The following is a 19,440-nucleotide window of genomic DNA, read 5'->3' as shown; positions in this document are numbered from 1 at the left end:
TCAAAAGATATTACAGTTGCTGTGTTTCTCAAGGTATGTGGTTCTTTATAGATTACAAAATGTTATAAGCTACATCATCTCATTGAGTGTTTTCAACTAGCTTTAGAGGTTTTAATTCAATTTGGAGATAAGAAGCAAGTAACTGATTTTGACTACCAACTGACCACAAATTACAACAATACAAGGAATTTAGTTTGAGGTTAAGCAAATTTACAGAATTAATACATCATATTGCATGTGTTTTATGGTATTTGGCACTAATTAGAAATCCTGAGCAATGATTCTCATGGCAAATGTTTTCTTAGCCAAGAATTGTAAGAAACCAGTTAGAAAAACTGCTTTTCAAGGAAGCATTGTTTTGGAAATAATGACCTTAAGGGCTGGGATGATTGCTCAGTGGTTAAAGGTGTTTGCTTGTAAAGCCTGCCAGCTGGGATTCAAATCCCAAGGCAACCATGTAAGCCAGATGCAATAAATGATGCAAGTATGTTTGCTCATTTACAGCCCTGGGGTAAGAGACCCCACTCCCCATCCCATCCCCCTTTCTGCTACACAGATGTAAATAAATACATTAAAACAAAAAGAAATAACTATCTTAATTGTGGAGGAAAGTATGTTCAAGTTCTGATGTAGATACTTTATAGAATAAGGTTAGGGCAATAATATCTAGATATTACAAATATAAATTACAAGAAACAATAAGAATTTATGATATTGAACACTTATCTGTCATTTGTTAGATTAGACTAACTAGGCTTACCCCAGACTATTTAAATATGACTATTTTCCTCTTGATTTTTCTCATTATTTTTAATCCACAAGTCTTAATACACATGTGAGAAGAATAAGATTCTACAGATGAAACACAATTATTCTTTATTAACCTCAAAAGAACATGTTAACATTCTATATCACATTGTCATTTTGAAAACATTTTCTAAATTCCGTATGCATAAAGGAAGTTTCACTAATTAAATATGATTATGTTACTATACAAAAATGGTTTAAATTTCTGCCTATATAATTTATCAGAAGGTTATAACTCTATTAAGTTTAAAAATGTGAACTTACTATAATACTGTGGTATCTAAATTTAGAAACATAGGAGGAATTACTAAAAGCCATTGTATGGCAAACATGTTCTCTCTGGATTACAAGACCTCAGGGGATGGAGACTGCTCATTTACTTTATAGCCTAAATGCCCCACATAACAATTGTTAAATACATGGTGAAGGATTATGAGTTGTTGAAATTAACTATCCTGTCTATGTAATTACCACCATGTGAAATATTCTTAAATAGTTCTGTGGATTATAATTGAGCAAACTAAAGCTAAATATTCAAAGTAAGCAGATTTGCTTTTTCTTAATAAAATCTCTAAATTTTGATGAATATTGCTCATGCCGTGTTCATATTTAAAGCCAAATGTGGAAAGATTTAGGTCTACTGTGTAGCCATTGAGCTCAGAAGCAAATATGAACAGGAATTTCTTAAAGTAGTTTAAAAAGTATTTCAAGTGTATCAAAGAGCTCATCTATTAAGAGAAACACATGGTCAGATTAAAGGTCACAGAACCAGGATACATGGGTCAAACCTACTTGCCTTGTCGATTTTAATTACTGCAGAGCCATCATCACATATACCATCACAGCTGCTGCTGGGTTAAGTGCAGAATCTCTACCCTAACTGGCTTGGAGAAGCTGCCATCTTTCTCAAAGTGATTCCATGGTGTTTCTTCTTCAAAATCCAGATGTCTGAAGTTTCACATTGCTGAAGTGACCCACAAAGCCTAGGCCACAAGCCAGAACCCTTGGTGAAAGTGGAAGTTGGAAAGTCTGTATTCTGGCTTCCTCTTAATTTGAGAGGTGTCAGGAGTCATAACACGGGTAATTCTAATTCTCCTAGCCAGGAGGGTATTTTAATCATCTTGCACAACAAATCCTCACTTATTCCACATATTCTGGCTTCTTGGGTTTGGTCATGGTGTTTTGTTGTTTGTTTGTTTATTTTTGTTTTTGGTTACATTTAGTAGAAAAACTTTTGTATATACTTAATTTTCTATTAAAAAAAACTAGAAGTGATACTTGAGTTATTTCTCTCACAAACATAGAATAAGGTAATATGTTGTACAGACATTCAAAGGCAGAAAACTCAGTTATTACTAAGTTGCTAGTGTTTATACAGCATTATTAATACAACTAATCATCACATCTTTGAGGAATAGCCAGGGTATATTAGAGTGAATCATTATAGTTTCTGGAAGATCATTTCTTAGCAAGTTTATCATGTAGACTTCAAATAGAGGTGAAGAAAAAACAAATAACAGTGGACACATTTTTATTATTAGGATGAAAGGGCAAGGTGCCAGAGGGTTATTCACAAAGCAGCAGCCTCCAGCTTTTTTGTCTCAATAACCAACCCCCTAAACCACACACATACACATAGCTCAGCACCAACGGAGAGGAGCCTCCAGCCTGAGGTAGGGGTGAAGTTTACACAAAAGTCCTAGGAATCTTCTTGTCCAGAGCTGAGGAAGGGTGCAGGGATCAGATCCTTCTAAGGCTCCACTCAGGTTCTCTGGTACCCCCTGAAGGTCTTTCTGAAGAGCAGGGCCTGCCAGGCTCAGGACATTCTCTTCTGCAATCCAGGGCCCAAACTGCAGGAAGCATCCCCCACTGGCTATGCACTCCTAGCTTGGGCTCTCCTCTACTTAAGCGCAGAAATAAAGAAAATTTAGTAACAACCTTGACACAAGTAAGCACGGTCAGGGTATTTATTAATTAAAATGAGAACCAATTCATTTCAACAATTCTAAGGACCACATGAGAAATGGTTCAATACCAGAGATTGTTCTAGTTTTTATTCATTACTTTTAGAGAAGCATTGTCATTTAGAACATAAACTTTGTCTGAGGATATGCTATTCTTATCAGATTTCTACCCAAAGGTTGATATCATTTTTATGTCTGTAGATTAATGCCAGGCTCACTTCTGGCCACAGAAGCTTCCTCTTGCAGAAGCTGGCGATTACTGGGGAGACACAAAACTCACAAAACTTCTGTAAACAAGTTGTTCCAGCTCAGTGCTAAATGAGACATCTTCAATATGCCCTCAAAGTTTCAAGGATAATTGCGTAAGAGGGGGGCAAGAAAACAAGAGCTAGAATATGGGGAGGAGTACTGACCTGTACTGACTGTTGCATTCATGACCTTATAGAAACTTCAACTGTCCTCATGTTCACAAGACCTGCACTGTACTGAGAACATTACCATTTTCGCAAGTAACGGAGGACAAAAGAGATATCAAAAGAGAAGGGGAGAGGGGCAAAAGAAGACAATGTGAGAGGACTGTGACCAAATTGCAGTGCGTTTATTTAAGAAAATTTGGCATGTAAACCAGGTGCACAAAAATGAGGCAAGTGTATGGTTACATATGCCCACCAGGTGGCATAAGTGTCTGCGGTTCAATTGCAGTGGCTGAGGTCCTGGCACAACAATTCTCTCTCTTTCCTTCTCATTGGAAAAAGTCCAGGGGCTGGAGAGATGGCTTAGTGGTTAAGTGCTTGGCCTATGAAGCTTAAGGACCTGGGTTCAAGGCACGGCTCCCCAGGACCAATGTTAGCCAGATGCACAAGGGGGCACATGTGTCTGGAGTTCATTTGCAGTGGCTGAAGGTCTGGCATGCCCTCTCTCTCCCTCTCTCTCTCTTTCTCTCTCTCTCTCTTCCCTTCCTCTTTCTCTCTATCACTCTCAAATAAATAAAAATAAACAACAACAACAAAAAAAAAGATTTAAAAAATTTCCAGGCTGGGGCTGGTGGCATATGCCTTTAATCCCAGCACTTGGGAGGCAGAGGTAGGAGGATCACCATGAGTTCGAGGCCACCCTGAGACTACATAGTGAATTCCAGGACAGCCTGGGCTAGAGTGAGACCCTACCTTGAAGGAAAAAGGAAGGAAGGAAGGAAGGAAGGAGGGAGGGAGGGAGGGAGAAAAGAAATGGTATACAATATAAATGTAGGACATTTTTGTATAATCAAAAGTCAATAAAAAAGCAAAACTTAAAGATTATGATGAAAGTGGAATTATGAAGAATGTAAAATGGGTTTTCTCTTATGTAGGAGCTAACTAATAGCTGTATTCAGGTGGCAAGATCTCACAAGCATTTTCCTACCCAGTTTTAAAATTCTATCATTGAAATGGTTTATGTGATTTTTTTAGAATACAATAGATAAATGCTAACTGTCTTTTATAATTTTTTCTCTAGAAAAAAAAAAACTGTCAATGAAGTAAATACTGAATTCTCAGACAGTAAGCATTAACAAAATACCCTGGTAAACATCAACAGAAAAGGAAGGCATAAGAAATAGTACAGTATTTCCAAAAAAGGAATATGAAATACATTCTAATAAGACTATAACTGATGAATAAATCATTTGTGGTTTATTGTTAAAAGGAACTCTGTGACTCTTTAAAATGCCAAAATACAATATGCATCCTCAAAACCTAAATTTCAAATCCAACAGTGGTTTGCTATTTTTAGCAGCCAATACTCTATCTTAATGTGTTTGCTTTAATTAGTAAAGCAGGTTGCATAATCTGTCATCATTCTAGCAAGTTTTTTTTTTTATTACAGCAGTATAGTCTCGTTTCCTCCTTCAAAATTGTTTTACCTTTATACCTTCATAGAATAATTCATATTGATTTGGCTACACTAAATTGCAAAGTGTTCTAAGTATAAAAATTATGAACCAAAATTTTCTGACCATTGTATGACAATATTTTTAGATATCCAGTGTTCCCAAGTATGACAATGACAACTTATGGGTGACACACACTTCTGCACTTCATATTTATCCTGGTCATTCAATATTAAAATCTCCTTATTGACAGTTTAGCTATATCCTTCTGAATCAGTAACTTTTAAAATTGTTTAGAATTATCATACTCCCACAATATCTTCTCTTATATTTATGGTAATATGTTATACACTCAATAAAATTTACACAGAGAAAAAGGAAGAAACTTGCCCAGACAGATGGCTTAGATGCACATGGTTATACATGTGTCTGGAGTTCATTTGCAGTGGTTAGAGGCCCTGGTGTACCCATTCTCACTCACTCACTCTCTCTTTTTCTCTCTTTCTGTCTCTAATAAATAAATAAAATAAATCTTTAAAAAAAGGAAAAGGAAGAAACTGAAAGTTCCCAAATATCCAATATTTGAGCACATGAAAATACGATTTTGGATCCTCGAATAGAATATGTCACTGAAATTAGTCAGGCTATATGAGCATACTCGAGTTAAGGTTCTTCAATATAGACCTTAACTATCATAATGAAACTGTAATTACTGTACTGATATATAAAGACTGAAGCTGATATTTGTTGCATTTTTGTTCTTTAAAAATTAAAACAATATTAAAGGGGATTTAATATTTTCTAAAGCGGCACACTGAGATAGAACAGAGAGACCATTGCCTAAGTAATAGGGCACCCAAGTTGTGGTGACTGTTAACTTTGCCAAGAAAAAGAAGCAACTGGAGAAAATAAGCCAAATGAAACAAACGAATGCAAACAGCAAGAGACACAGTTTGTCCTGTAGAGTTTTGCAGGGCTCCTATGAGAACCATTTGCACATTTGGGTAACATTATTACATTGTATGTAATAATTATTGTTCTAGAGAAAAATTATTGGATGAGAATTATGGATGTAATATTCTGAGATGAAAATAAAACTGTACATTACTGAGCAACTGTTTGTACTTCTGATCTAATGGCATTCTTTAATATTTATACTCTTATTTTAGGGGCAACATATTCTCTTCTGAGCCTTGAGCCTCCTTCACCACAGAGATGAAATTTATCTTTGCACCAGATTATGAAACATGATTCTCATCACTACCTACACAAAATAAAAATGAGAAGAAAGCAAAACAAATCATCAAGTGCATTTATATTTTTTCTATTTTCACCAGTGTTCAATGTTAGGGAAGAAAATAAATTGCTATAAAAGCACCCAGAGGGCTGGAGAGATGGCTTAGCGGTTAAGCGCTTGCCTGTGAAGCCTAAGGACCCCAGTTCGAGGCTCGGTTCCCCAGGTCCCACGTTAGCCAGATGCACAAGGGGGCGCACGCGTCTGGAGTTCGTTTGCAGAGGCTGGAAGCCCTGGTGCGCCCATTCTCTCTCTCTCTCCCTCTATCTGTCTTTCTCTCTGTGTCTGTCACTCTCAAATAAATAAATAAATTTTTTTTAAAAAAAAGCACCCAGAGGGGGAAATGGAAAATTATAAGCATCGTATGTGGATTATTAATGATTAATTCTTTTTTAATATTTTATTTTTTACTTATTTATTAGAGAAAGAGAGAGTGAAAGAGAGAGAGAGAATGAACATACCAGGGCCTCTAGCCACTGCAAACTAACTCCAGATGCATGTGCCACCATGTGCATCAGGCTTACATGGGATCTGGAGAATTGAACCTAGGTCCTTAGGCTTCACTGGCTAGTGCTGTAACCACTAAGCAAGCTCTCCAACCCCCCTGAATGACTAATTCTTGTTTAGACCAGCTCATATCCACTGAAGCACATATTATTACTCTTATGCCTATTTCATAAAAGATTCAAGTGTGTTTTGTAAAGATTCTCATATTTAGCAAGAAAGAAACCAAAGGACCACCAAAAAAAAAAAAAAAAAAAAAAAAAGGGCTAAACATAGTTGCAAGTTTAATCTTTTAGCTAATCTTATTTTTTAATAGGTAAATGTAACCAGGGATCCAAATGAAACAAATCAAGATGAGGAACACTGGAACATCATTCTTTTTTTTTTTTTTTTTTAAATTTTTATTTATTTGAGAGCGACAGACACAGACAGAGACTGATAGAAGGAGAGAGAGAGAATGGGCGCGCCAGGGCCTCCAGCCTCTGCAAACGAAATCCAGACGCGTGCGCCCCCTTGTGCATCTGGCTAACGTGGGACCTGGGGAACCGAGCCTCGAACCGCGGTCCTTAGGCTTCACAGGCAAGCGCTTAACCGCTAAGCCATCTCTCCAGCCCTGGAACATCATTCTTATCTATGGGCTCATCTCCTTAGCAGAACTCCAGCCCTGGAGAAAACAACTTGCTGGTTTTAAATACTCTCCTCAGGGTTTATGCATACAGACATAAGAAAACGAAAAGGTCTTACATCTCTTCTGCTTATACCACACATATCATAAAATCTACTTTTTTCTATAATGCACCAGATTTTTATGCAAAAATACAATGTAGATTTTTTTCCTTTTGTATGTATTGTTATTTTCCCAAAGCTGTTTGCATTCCTCTGAGTGTATGAGATGTTTCTGCCTATCATACGTCCTATTGTGAGGATGTGTTAGCATCTACCTTACATTCCACTGTGTGCATGCTATATTGTCTAACTGTCATACATTCTACTGTGTGGATCGTTACCATCTAAGTACCACACACCCCACTGTGTGTATGCTGACAGTCACCATCTAACTATCATAAACTTTATTGTGTGGATGAGCTGTCATCTTTCATACATTCCACAGAATCAATGAGTTTTCATCAATCATGTATTCCAAAGAGGGGATACCCTGTCTTCCAATTATCATACATTCCACAGGGTAGATGAGCTATCATATATCTACCATACATTCCATAGAGTGTATGAACTATCAGCTTTCAATCATTCCATTGAGAGGAAGAGATACTAACCATCATATATTCACTGAGTGGATGAACTGTTACCTAACTGTCTTACATTCCACTAAGTGCATGTTCTATCATTATCTATCACACATTCTGCTGAGTGGATGAGCTATTTTCTAATTATTGTGTATTTCACTGAGCAAATGCCCTATCATCTAAGTATCATACATTTCATAGAGCAGATGAACTAATTATCATATATTTCACTGAGTGGATGTGCTATCATCTATCAAAATTTTCACTCTGTGAAGGGGTGGTCATCTAACTCTTCTCATATTAATTAGCATATTAATTAAGGGGTTTGTGCTCAATATCCTGTTTGTACACTCAGAAGGCCATGGGGAGTTATGTACACAGTTCATTTTCTGTTTATTGGTACATTTAGAAAATTTATTTCATAAAACAGAATTCTGAGTTGAAAATTAAATATAATACAATTTTGAAAGGTTCTGTCAATTTCCCTTTTTCAGAAATTGAACTATTTTACACAACTTACAGCAGCATGTCAAAGTACCACTTTTTGCTAAGTACAAAAAATATGGTGTATTGCTAATTACCAAGCTTGTTTGATAGTAAGACTAGCAATTTCTTTCTCTCTCTCTCTCTCTCTCTCTCTCTCTCTCTCTCTCTCTCTCTCTGTGTGTGTGTGTGTGTGTGTGTGTGTATGTGTGTGTATGTAATTCCTCTTAATATATATGAAATTAAGCATCTTTTCCTGTTACAAGGGTACTTTATTTTATTTTGTCTGTATATTCATACAAGTGTGTCTTACTTTTTTATTTCTTCTTTTTTTTTAAATTTTATTTAATTATTTGAGTGTGACAGAGAGAGAGAGAGAGAAAGAGACACACACAGAGAGAGAGAGAGAGAGACTGAATGGGCATGCCAGGACTTCCTGCCACTGCAAAGGAACTCCAGATGTGTGCACCCCCTTGTGCATCTGGCTAATGTGGGTCCTGGGGAATTGAGCCTCGAACTGGGGTCCTTAGGCTTCGCAGGCAAGTGCTTAACCACTAAGCTATTTCTCCAACCCTACTTTTTTCTTTTTGTGTGTGTGTGTTTTATATATTTTTGTATCTTGACCATGCAAATAGCTCCCTTAGTGTTTTTCATCAGTGAATGTTCTGTACCTATTTTCCACCCTTCATACTGGCCTCTTTTATACTGAGGTTTTAGAAATCACTGTGTTCAGCTATTACTAATGAAATGAGAGTTCTGTTACTCCTTTTTTATTTGAATTTTTTAATTTTTCTAAGCACCAACAATTTAATTTTTCTACAGTTAAAATCTTGGAAAATTAACAGGGCTTCAAAACCATCCTAGCCTTTCTGTCCAGTACAATTGGGTCTCTGCCATCTCCCAATGTTGCCTGTTTCTGGTACTTGGGGGTTAGAGCACAGGGCACAAAAGATACTCCATCTTCTGGGGGAAGTTCTGCATGATGCCTTGGGCTCTTCAAATGTTGATGTGTAGTAACTTCTCTCTACCTTTGTCTCCCAGACTCCCATCCTCAGGTTTGATATCTGGGAGGTTTGACTACCCAGAGGAAATTATGTATTTTTATATCAAATTGTATTGCAATAAATACTGCCAAATACTTTCCTTTAGGATTGCTCCAACTCCTTGTGTTTAAGCTAAATTCCTCACAATATGGACATGTCCATCCCTTTCTGGCCACTAGCCCTGAATCCTGCCCAGTATTCTGGCTTGAACTTTTCTCCCCATTATGCTGGACGAAGGTGGAGAGGAGCAGGAATAAGAAGCCAACCTAAACAAGGCAGCCAGTCCAGGGTATTTTAGTCCCCAGTCCCCAACAGGGACCCCTCGGGGGTTGGGGAGTGTAACATTATAGTCTTCACCTGTCTCTATCCCAACTTCTTCAAATAACTGCTTCTTGCTCTTGGGGTAACCTTCAAGGATTGCATCACACAGCTCTGTTGCCATCCTCTTGCGCTTCCTCCACTCCTTGCAGCATTTTTGCGTCTCACTGTGTTGCAGTAGTAGAGTTTTATTTTAGTATTTACCTGCATTCGGGGTTTCACATTTGCAGAACAAGCACCTTACTCAAGACCAAGCTCCCTAAATATCTTCCTTTCTTAACTATCACTTCCAACTGCAACTTTGATGAATTCTGTTCATATCCCCATTTCTCTAGCTATAAATTATTATTCTTTTATTTATTTATTTATTTATTTATGTTATTACAGACATACTGTGTATGGATACATCATGTGTTGGTTCCATCCTTTCCCTTGTCCCTGCCCTCATTCCACTGGGAGCCTTCCACAGCAGGGTTGCTGATATTTCCCATCTGGTTGCTGGTTATGAGTTGTGGGAACAGCAATCAGTTATAGGGGGAGGCAATGCATGTGGGCATGATGCTCCAACCTTACAATCATTCCATGCTCTCTTTGACAAAATTTCCTGAGCCTTGGTGGGTGTGTTTTAAGTGTACTTCAGCTATGAGCTCTTTGGAGTCTCTGGATCTCTGCTTTGGTAAGTGTAGAGTATCCTCAGTGTCTGTCCCCTTTACCCTGGCACTGATTATCAGGCTCGAAATGGAAACAGCATTCTTGCTTATATTCCCAATTCCTCTGTGGTTTTAGCTGGGACTGGGCTTAAGTTTGAAGGGTGGTTTATCTCATCAAGTCTCACTACCTTCTAAAAAAGAAAAACAGATTCTCTAATGGAGAGTAATGTCAGCACAGGTTAAGTGGAATAAGTATCATTACTTTATGGAGAATGTGATGGATGTAGCCTCTCTTTTAGCCAAAGATTAGTGGCAGCTTGACATTGGAACTCAAAATTTTTGTCTCCATAGGATTCTAACTTGGTCAATTCCAGATATGGGTTCCTTTCCACTGAGTGAATCTCTTAGACAGTCAGAAAGCTAGTGGATACCCACCAATGTTGTGTACCTCTGTTGCACTGGGGTGTATATCTTTTCAGGGTGTTTGCTTCTGAGTAGCTAAGGCCCCTGGTTGCTCTAATTATTGTTGACCACTTTCCCCCAATAGCTTTTCCTCAAGTAGCACCTTCCAATACCAGATGGGCTGTCTAGGGACTGGCTGTATTTCAGATTCCAGCCTGATCTCTCTATGCTCTCTGTTGATATCTTCAGCAATAGGGTCTTACATTTTAACGCAGGAGGGTGATTAAGCTTGATTAAGCACTTGATTAAGTGCTTTGACAGAAAACTGTCTTGGTTTGGGGACCTCATAGGTCTCTCTGATAAACAGTTCATTGTGGGTAGCAACCAATTTGTGGTGCTCTGAGTTAAAGGCCAGAGCCAAAATGCTTTTTATAAGGTTAGGCTTTATTGCATCCTCTTCAGGGCCCTTGTTTTCAGGTGCTCCTACATCCTCCTGTTGAGACCATTTTTTCTATCTCTGTGAAAAATGATACTGTAATTTTATTGGTATTACATTAAATCTGTATTTTGCCTTTGGTAGAATTGCCATTTTCACAATATTAATTTTACCTATCCAGAAACATGGAAGGTCTTTTCCTCTTCTCATGTCTTGATCAATTTCTTTCTTGCGTGTCTTCATGTTTTCATTCCAGATGTCTTTCACCTTGGTGTGATAGTTAAGTTGATGTCTTGATCTGTTTAGTAATCTACAGTCATTGCTTTTGCATGGGTTTCTGAGGTTGCTTCCAAGAAGGATTAACTGAAGGAGGAAGTCCTTTCCCCAAGGTGAGACCTTCCTCCAGAGTGGGCAGACCTTCTTGTAGGGGGACTTTATATTAGGAAGCCCTGGGAGAAAAGCATTCCCTTCCTTCCACCTGGCTTTTAAAACTGCTTGCTGCCTTTCAGCATGGACTAAAGACCAGTGTGGAATGAAGACCAGCAGCTCTCCAGGAAGCCTACAGACCTTCAGTGCTGTATTGGGACTGCTGAGGCATCCAGCCTCATAGACAGAGAAGCTAGGTTCCTTGATTCTTGGGCCATCAAACTGCTATTAGACCTCTATAAGCTAATCCAGTAAATTCTTTTTTTTAATATAATTCATTTTATCAACTCTGTTCCTCTAGAGTCCTGACTAATATCCTTGGTTAGTGTGATTCCAAGGCATTTATTTATTTACATTGCTATTGAAAAAATGGGACAGCCATACTGATTTCTTTCTGTATATATTTATCCTATGCATATAGAAAGGCTAATGAATATTGTGTGTTTATTTTGTATCCTGCCACTTCACTGAAGGAATTAATCACCTTTAGAAATTGTGAGATGGAGACTTTCAAGTCACTAATATATAAGACCATGTAATCTGCAAATATGGCAAATTTGTCCTTTACCTTTCCAATTTGTATCCCTTTTATTTCTTTCTCCTGCCTTATTGTTTGGTCTAGGACTTCTAGTACTATGTTGAAGAACAGTGGTGAGGATGTGTACACCTGTCTTGTTCCCCATCTCAATGCAAACTCCTTGAGCCTTTCTACTTTGATTATTTGGGCTTTATTTTCCTTATATGTAGGTTTTATTTTGTCAATATATAAACCCTCTATGCCTATTCTCTCCAGAGTTTTGATTATGAAGTGATGTTATATTTTGTCAAATCCTCTGTATCTAGTGAAATGATCATGTGGTTCTTGTTATTAACTATGTTTACGTGGTATATTATGTTGACTGATTTCTATATATTGAACCATTTCTGCATCCTGGGGATGAATCCTGCTTGATCAAGGTGGGTAATGCTGTTGATGTGTTGTTGAATTTGGTTTGTGAGGATTATAGTCAGGGTCTTTGCATCTAAGTTCATCAGAGATATAGGCCTATAGTTTTATTTGCTTATTGGATCTCTGTCTAGTTTTGGTATTAGGATGAGGCTAGCTTTATATAAAGAGTTAGGGAACATTTCCTGTTCTATGATTATGTGAAATAGTTACAAAAATTTTGATTTTAGTTCTTCAATGATGTTTTGACAGAATTCAGTCAAGATGCCATTCAGTCCTGGGCTTTTCTTCTGGAGGAAGTTATTTATTTTTTTTAATTATTAGTTTTTCAATCCTGATGGACATGTAGGTTTGTTTAGGAGATTAATCTGTTCTGAGTTTTGTTTTGGTAGGTGGTATGTGTTTAGGAATTCATCTATTTTTTTTTCAGATTATCCAATTTTGTGAAGTAGAGTTTTTGGAAATAAGTCCTGTTGATTCTTCCAATTTCATTGATCTCTGTTGTGACCTCTCCCTTTTCATTTCTGATTTTGTTAATTTGAGACTACTCTTTCTCTTGCTCGACCAAATTGGCCAGTGGTTTATCTAGCTTATTTATTTTTCAAAGAACCAACTCTTCATATCATCAGTTTTCTTAATTGTTTTCCTAGCGTTCAATTAATTTCTGCTCTGACATTGATTATTTCTATCAGTCTGGAACTCTGCAGGTTGGATTCTTCTTGTATTTCAATGCCTTTAGGTGAATGGTAGGATATTAATCTGACATCTCTATGTCTTCGTTATGAAGGCATTTAGTACTATGAATTTCCCCCTTACAACTGCCTTCATTGTGTCCCATAGGTTTTGATAAGTTGTGTTCTCATTATCATCCAATTCTATAAATTTTATGATTTCTTCCACAACCAAATCATTTCTTATAAGTATGTTGGTCAGTCTCCAGGAGCTGGTAGAATTCCTGATGTATCTCTTGTTAATTTCTTGCATTAAAGCGTCCTCATCTGATATGATACAGGAAGTAACACCAATTTTCCTGAATTTATGGAGATATTCTTTATGGCCTAATATATGAACTATTGTGGAGCAGGTTCTATGGGTTGCTGAGAAGAATGTGTTTTCTGCAGCATTGGGGTGGAAAGTTCTGTGGATGTCAGTTAGATCTAGTTCATCTATGGTATTGTTGAGCTCTATTATTTCCCTGTTTATATTCTGCTTGGATGATCTGTCTATTGATGGTAGTAGAGTATGGAAGTCCCTAACTATGATGGTGTTGGTGTTTGTTTCTGGTTTGTTGTCAAGTAGGTTTTGTTTAGTAAACTGTGGTACACTTGTGTTTGGTGCATATAGATTTGTGATTGTGATGTCCTTATGTTGGATCATTCCCTTGGTGTATAAGAAATCACCTTTGTCCTTTCTGATCACATTTCGTTTGAACTCTATGTTATCAGGTACCAACGTAGCAACACCTGCTTGTTTCTTATTTCCATTTGCTTGGGATATCATTTTCCATCCTTTCACCCCAAGGAGGAGTCTGTCTTTACTGGTGGTGAGGTAGGTTTCTTGCAGACAAAAAATTGAAGGGTATGTTTTTCTGATTCACCCAGTTAACTTTTGTCTTTGATGGGTGAGTTAAGATCACTAATGTTTAAGGTTATAACTGTGAGATTTGATTTAGTCCCTGCCATCTTTGGGTACTTGGTATGTCCCTGGAATTTGTAGCTATTTGAGCTTGCATTAGCTTGGTTATAGTGATATTCTTCTTGTAGGCTCTTGAAAGTGGTTGTTTTACTCTTCTGTATGGAGAATTTCCTATAGTATCTTCGATAGGTTTGGCTTCACGTTCATATGATCATTGAGCTGACGTTTATCATGGATAATTTTTTCTTTCACCATATATTATGAGGGATATTTTGTCTGGGTACAGTAGCTTGGGTTGGAAGCAACAGTGTTTTTTTAGTTTTGAAGTCCTCCATTCTAGGCCCTTTGGACTTTCATGGTTTCTATTGAGAAATCTGAGGTAATTCTGATGTGATGGCTTTAATATGTAATGATGCAATGTGCTATTTCTCTCTTGCTGCTTTTAGATTTTCCTTGTTTCTATGTTTAGTTTTAAAGATGATGTGCTCAGAGAGTTTCTTCTTTTGTCCAGTCTGCTTAGAGTTCTGTTAGCTTCTTGTATTTTGTTTTCACTAGTTCAGTTTGGATTTTATCTTCTGTTGCCTTTTTCTATATAGTATCCATCCCTTTGTCAAGTTGCAGTTTCAGGTCATATTTTAATTTTCTTAATGCTTCCTGGAATTCATTCTTTCATTCGGTTATGTCTTCATTAAGCTTAACTGGCCCATTATTGGGATACTCTTATTTTTTGCTTCACCTTCAATTCATTTAAGTCTCTTTTGACTATTAGGTCACGCTTAGTGAAGGTGCCTATATGGATTTCATTTACATGACTGTTGCTTTTTTGTTATTGTTGACTTGCTACCACTTCTGCCATTTATAGGTCAGGGTCACATATCTTGTGTCTTCATTTTGGGGGTCTATTCCTGTTGTCCCCTCTATGATTTCACTGGAGACTTCCATTGTGAGAGTAGGCAACCTTGTTGGAGATCTTTCAGTTTGTTGTTTCATGTGGTTTCCTTTGTGTTGTGGACAGCCTATCAATCACAGTGTGGGGGTATTATTTAATTAAGGAGTAAACGAGAGTTTTTCCTTATAGTGCCGTCAGTGAATTTTCTATTTTATGTTTGAATAGAATAGGCTAATGATGGCTTCATATTTTGGGATGCACAGATCGGGGAGGGCATAATTGCACTAACTGCTCCATGCTGGTACATACTACCAAAGGTGGGATTGGAGGACTGGGATCTCTTTGACCTGGTCTCAGCTGTGTCTTGCCTGTAGCTCCAGGGCCATAACACTTGCTCTTGTTCTCCAACTGTACCCAGATGGGCATATGATGGAGGACTCACTGGCAGAATTGTCTGAGTTTTCTGTGTTCCTGTGTACCCCTTCAGGGGCTGAGGTGATGCCCCAAGTAGTCACTGGAAGTGGGGCAGGGCCATTGGAGAGATGGCAGGCGTCACTGGTTTAATACATCCCAGGCCACATAGGGGGAATTGGCTGGTGTGGAGGAGATGTGAGCACTGGCCAAGGGGCGCACACAAGGGGACCTGTAGGCAGCACGGGGTGTGGAGGGTATGTGATCATAAGACGTGGAGCAGCTTTCAGGCCAACCCACCAAGGATGCAAGCAGGGGAGTACCAGGAGGAGACTCTGGAGTGCAGGGGTGCTGTGGGCTCAGTCAGTGGAGCCTGTAGGAGCCTGGTGTGGTTCACACAGTAGGGGGAGTGCCTCCGGAGAAGTGTAGGCAGGTCTTGGGGCAGGGGCTCCTGGAGCCTGGGAAGTCTGCAAGGGCCATCACAGATGCAGTGCAGGGGCCTGTGGGAGACAGCGAAGGCACCCAGGCAGTAGGTGTCATAGACTGCAGGTAGTACAGCAGAGAACCTGGTTGAGGATTCAGGGGCATGGAGGCTGGGGTGAGTGGTTGGGGCACCCATGGATCTTTTGGGCTACCTGAGACTGTGGGAATCTGTAGATTCACAACAGTTAAACTCCATGCCTGCTCACTTAAGATCTGCTAAGACTTACTGGACCTGGGGCCCTGCATATCTTGCTGGTATTATCCTGAAGAGCTGAGGCATTGTTAGAACACCATCTTGACTGAGAGTGTCTGTTTATTTATTTTTAGTAAAATATTTATTTATTTATTTATGAGAGAGAAAATGAGAATGGGCATGCTAGGGCCTCTAGCCACTGCAAATGAACTCCAAATGCATGTGTCACCTTGTGCATCTAGCTTACATGAAGACTAGGGAATTGAACCTGGGTCCTTAGACTTGACAGGCAGATACCTTAAACACTAAGCCAACTCTCCAGCCCTATATAATTATTTTTAATCCATGTCCTCATGGCAAATATCTTTATCATCTAGAGATTGCCTTTGATGGATTCAATTTAAAAAATTAATATGCAAACACATATATCCTACACCTTTCATTTCTACACTGTGTAACTCTTCTGGGTCTTCCTTTTACATGAATTCTAAAAATAGTTTATAACTTTAAAATCATTTTTATATGAAATGTACTTTTAATTTTATGTTGTATTGTGATGTTGGTTACCAACCCATGTGTGCTTTTCTTGAAACATCAATTAGTAATTAAAATTGTTACTTTAGTATCCGTCATAATTTTTAAAGTTTTGATTTGATAGTATCTAATTAATTAAATGCTTTTCTCAACTTAAAGTGATGAATTAGGCATAAAAGGGAAATAATTGTATCAAATAATAATGATAAGATAGTCAAACTGTGAAAAGATATATATATATACACATATATATATATAATTATTTGGGTAATTTGAGTTATGTTTATATTATCTTTTACCTTTTAAAATGGATATTTATAGGAGGAATTAAAACTTATGATCACAAAAACTTCACATATACTTTTCACCTCTTAGTGATGATGAGCCTACCTGCTCTCAGAACATATGCTCCCTGAATAGAATGTAATAACAAAAATTCCAGATATTTTAAAGATATTTCTTTTTAAATCATACACCTGGAGAAACCACAACCATATGCTATTTCTAATATCATAAGAAGAAAAAATAAGCTAACTTTCCATACCAAGTAAGTAAAAAAAAAATCTTATTTTGTCTTGTAATAGTAAATAAATAGTATTTTGAGGACTGGAGAGATGGCTTAGCAGTTAAGTGCTTGCCTGTGAAACCTAAGGACCCCGGTTAGAGGCTTGATCCCCCAGAACCCCCATTAGCCAGATGTACAAGGGGGCGCACATATCTGGAGTTCATTTGCAGTCACTAGAAGCTCTGGTGTGCCCACTCTCCTCTCTCTTGCTCTCTCTCTCTGCCTCTTTCTCTCTCTGCCTCTTTCTCTGTCTGTCACTCTCAAATAAATAAATAAAAATAAACAAAAAATTAAAAATATATATATTTTGAAAAACAAGAACTAAAATTAATTAAATTTAATTTAAAATATATCATCTTTATTTATTTATTTGAGAAAGTGGGAGAGAGAGAGAGCGAGAGCAAGGGCATGCCAGGGCCCCAGCCACAGCAAACAAACTCCACATGCATGCACCACCTTGTGCATGTGGCTTATGTGGGTCCTGGGGAATCAAACCTGAGTCCTTTGGCTTAGGAGGCAAAAGCCTTAACCACTAGGCAATCTCTCCAGCCCAAAAACTTACCTTAAAAATAGAATTTGAAGAAGTCTAATTGAAAGACTGCAAAGATGGAAGTAGTTTCTAAATGGAATAAATTGGGAATTTCATGGAGAAAATCTTAGTGACACGTGTTGGAAATGATTCAGATTGTGATGTCTTTGAACAATTGTTATTCTGTTAGTTCACTTGTTAATAATACCCTGATTTGAAGGGCATCCCTTAACATGTGATTTGTAATCAGGTAGAGCTTCATGTGGTCACACTTCTACCACTGAATGTTTTCTCTTAGAGGACTTGTGGGAGGTGGCAGACAGCACATACCTCAAGCTTTGGTGGAGCTATGGGGAATTTTAAAGGAATGATCCAAAGTTTACAAGCCAACTGACACATTATCAAAAAAAGATACCAGTGGTGATGGGTGCCAGTGTCTGATGCTAATTGTCACCCATGGAGTACTCTTGGCCATGACATTTCATGACTTCTCTGCTCATTCGCCTCTTTGCTTCCAACCCATTATAAATTCCTGGTGATCCAAGTCTGGCCCACCTGTCAAATTTTTGAGCCTTGTAATATTATTTAAGTCTTATTCTCTACTTCAGTTAGCCAGTTGACTCCTATTGCTTGCAACCGAGAAGACAGAATGAACAACAATGTAATCTTCAAACCTTGCAAAGGGAGTGAAATGTCTCTTTTTAACTGTGTATTGTGGTACATGGTATGATCTCAGTACATATGAGGTTGAGGCAGGAGGATTGCAAGTATGCAGCTAAGTAGGACTACAGAGTATCTTTAAAACTATTTAATGGCTGAGGAGATAACTCAGTTTTTAAAGCGCATGCTTGAAAAGCCTGTTGGACTGGGTTCGATTCCCCAGTACTAAGGTAAAGCCAGATGCACAAAGTTGTGCATGCATCTGAAATTTGTAGACAAGAGGCTCTGGTGCACACAATCTCTCCATGTCTCTCTTTTTCTTTCTCCCTCCCACTCTCCTTCCCTCCTCTTGTAAATCATTAAATAAAATATTTTAAAAATGGAAATTCATGTAAAATAGTCAAATAATCAAATTCTAAATCAATGCTAAGAACCTATAGTGATTTTACCTTAAAAAAAAAAAAAAACTCCCTGTTCTGAGTTAATTGCCAGCTCCAGCTATGGGTTCTCCTCCACTGAGCAGATCAGCTAACCAAATCAAGAGCAGATGGTTTCCTACCATGGCTGTGCACCACTATTGCACTTGCGTGAGCATCACATCAGGTTGTTTGCTGCTGAGTAGCTTAGACCACAAATTGTTTGGGCAGATGTTGGTCATTTTCCCCCAGTCACTCATGTAGCACTTTCTGGCATTAGACAAGCTAACTGTGTGGGGACTGACTCTCCTCCAGATTCCAGCCAGATCACTTCATGTTATGTACCAACAGTATATGGCATCTTCAGCAGTAGGGGCTTATGATAGTATCAAAAAGACTGTATACACTGTGTACATAACAATAAAATTAAAAATCCCTGTTTATAAAAGAGTATATATACATACTATACTTACATATATATCTCAAAAATATAAAAATACCAATTAATTCATTGTTCTATGATTTACAGTGTCTCTCTTTAATTGATATTTTACTGGGATGTGACATTAGGGAATAGTTATATATGACCTCCAAACTATCTAAATGAGTAGAGAGATACAGATACATTGAAAAAACAAAGATATAAGATGCCATTCTGAAATACCAGAGCAGACCTTCAGGAGTGAGACTCTAAATAGTTTAATTATTTTTGGAACATTTCAAAATGCAATTTAATGA

This window comes from Jaculus jaculus, chromosome 7, assembly GCF_020740685.1.
Source record: "Jaculus jaculus isolate mJacJac1 chromosome 7, mJacJac1.mat.Y.cur, whole genome shotgun sequence".
Taxonomy (NCBI): domain Eukaryota; kingdom Metazoa; phylum Chordata; class Mammalia; order Rodentia; family Dipodidae; genus Jaculus; species Jaculus jaculus.
Note: the sequence above shows the minus strand (reverse complement) of the source record.